The sequence below is a fragment of the Loa loa genome (genome assembly GCF_000183805.2).
Source record: "Loa loa unplaced genomic scaffold supercont3.713, whole genome shotgun sequence".
Taxonomy (NCBI): domain Eukaryota; kingdom Metazoa; phylum Nematoda; class Chromadorea; order Rhabditida; family Onchocercidae; genus Loa; species Loa loa.
The window spans coordinates 4,195-7,331 of record NW_018108893.1 but is presented as its reverse complement, the minus strand read 5'-3'; positions in this window follow the sequence as shown (position 1 = coordinate 7,331).

Genomic DNA, 3,137 nt, shown 5'->3' with positions numbered 1-3,137 from the left:
CCGCATGCTTAAATTAGTAATGATGAACCAAAACCGCATGCTTAAAATTGGTAATAATGACAAAACCGCATGCTTAAATTAGTAATGATGACAAAACCGCATGCTTAAATTGGTAATAATGACAAAGCCGCACCGCTTAAAATTGTTATCAATCTTTTTTTTCGGAAATTTATTACAATTAGTAGTAGTATTATTGCTTCATTTCCCTTTTTTTCCCCCCCAACTTCTTTCTCCTCCTTCTATTTTTATGACTTCATTAGCGTTTTATATGTGAGAAATTGCATCATGATTTATTTCAATTAACCTTTGACCTATCGGTGATATTATTATCATTGTATATCGTTTTTTTTTCACTTCTTATATAAAAAGGAATTACAAGAATTGTAATAACCTATATGTTTGTAAAGAAGTAAAACAATATTATTTAAATCTATTTAATATATGGATAAATTAATTAATTTACAAATAAATTAGTGCATATATCCAATAATTTAATTACAGTAAATTTTTGTAATAAAATTTTTCAACAGTTTATATTTCATTAATTACAGTAACTTTTAACAGTAAACTTTTCCAAGAATTTATAAAAATTTACACTTTGTTAACTATAGCAAGTTCTGATGATAAAGTATCCCAATAATTTATATTTTGTTACAGTAATTTTCGACAGTAAAGTATTCCAACAATTTATACTTTGTTAATTACAGTAACTTTTGACAGTAAAGTTTTCCAAAAATTTATACTTTGTTAATTGCGATAACTTTACCAATAAAATTTTCCAACAGTTTATACTTTAGTAGTTGCAATAAATTTTGACAATAAATTTCTTATCGACTATTTATACTTTACTAATTACAGTATGCTTGTATAATAAAGTTTTCATTAGGCCAAATGGTATACTGTAAGACGTTGAAATATGCAATATACATAACAGTTACAGTCAATGCGCAAATTTACAATTAATCATTATCGTGTCGAAGTTTTTCCTTTTCTTTTTTGTATATAAAAAATTGATTTTCATACATGCATGCATATATGCATATACATGAAATGCATGCATATGCAAGCAAATGAATGCTTTGCAAATATGCAATTATGCAATACGAACTGTTAGAATAATTTTTATTTTCATTTCTTCAAAAAAAAAAAGTAAAATTTCAATTTTATTGCAAAAAAAAGAAACAATTTTCAATCATCTTTTAAATATTTATTTCATTTTTCAAATATCTTTTTTTCTTATTTTTTTTCCTTTTTTTAATTCTTTCCCTTTCTGCTAAAAAAAAAAAAAAACAAAAAATCAAACTTTTGCTTCTAAAAAAATTTTGGAAAGAATAAAATTAAATATATTTGACACTTTTATTTAGTAATCCCAATTCACCAATAAAATACTTCATGACGAGCAATGACATTTCAATGACATTTCCCTCAGTCCTGGAAATCTTGAAAATCTCGAAAAAAAAAAGTATAAACAAACGATAAATAATCATACAAAGGCAAGTATTTTCAAATTGTAAAATTGAATTTTTGTGCTTAAAATACTTCATTTTGCCAACAATAAAAAAAAAAAAAAAAGAATAAATTTCATAGAAGAAATTTGAAATTTTAAGAATGGAAAAAGAAGTTCGCTTTTTTTATAAAAGAAAATCCCAATGGTATTTAATAACCGAATTGATGTTACCGCTTTTTGTTTGACCCCCTGATGAACTTACTAAATTCTCCTGGGAAATGTTAAAATGAGTTAGTCGATTCGGACTATTTCATCAGTCTAACAAATATTCTCATCCAATCTTTGCAATCCTTAATCAATCAACAAAAAAAAAAAAACAACTTTCGCATGAAAACTATTAGCAAAATTACATTTTACATTTTTTCTATTTAACTAAAAAAAAAAAAAAAAATGCATAAAATTCAAAAAGACAAAAAAAACGGAATCATTAAAATTTTAAATTTGCAAATTTTTCAATTCAAAATTTTCACAAAACCTTCATCAAAATAATAGCAATCATTTAGTTCTTTAATTTCGAAAAATTTTTAAACTTCAAAAATTTTAATTTTGAACTTTAATTTTGGATTTTTCAATTTCGAATTTTATCGAAAGAAAATAAAAATGACAGATTATTTTGAAAATTGAACGAATTAAAATGGCTAAGAAATAATGATAATTTTTTTTTCGTCAAATTAAATTTCTTTTAATAACAATAAATATTATAATATTTATTAATTATTTTCAAGAATATTTTTTTTTCTTTTTTCTACTTATAAATTAATCGTATGTTAATAATATTTATTTTAATGGTATTTATTTTACAAAAATTAATTAACATTAATTAATAAGCGACAAAAAGTGATATGATGTAAAATTTTACGAAATATAAATGAATTTTTCAAAAAGAAAAAAAAATTCGTTTCCTACTTTTCTTTTTTCTTACGGTATTCCTATCCATTCATTTGTAGTTCGTTTCTTTTTTTTTTTTTTCAAAACAAATTTTATGTGTTGCAAAAATTATCGATATAGACCCAAGTCTTTGTTTGATGATACAAAATTGTTGTTGAACGAAATGGATACGGATGTATGCTCCGTTACACTTCAATATTTAAATTTAAAAAGAAACGATTGGTTGAAAAGTAAAAAGAATGCGCAAATGTCAACTTTGTCAAATATTTAAAAAAAAAAATGAAAAACGGAAAAGAAAATGTCACCAACGACCGTTTCATTCATAAAAATATGGTTTAATTTAAAAAAAAAAAAGAACTTTTCTCAGCAATAGGATTTTCTTTCTTTTCTTTTTTATTTAATTAATTAAAAATTTTTTTTTGTTTATCGAAAATTCTTTCATTATTTATTTAATTTTTTTTTGCTCATTGATTTTTTTTGTTTATTGACTTTTTTTCTTATTTATTAATTTTTTTGCAAATATAAAATATATTAATTTAATTGAGGAATTATTGTGCAAAATTACTAAATTAAATATAACATTATTATTAAATTAAATTATTATTTTTATTTTTATTTTGATAAATGATAAATTATCAATGCTAAACAAATGATGAATTCAATGTAAAATGGTTTAATTTTTTTTTGATATATTTATTAATTTTAATTAATTTTAATGAACTGCTATTGTAGTTACAGTTGC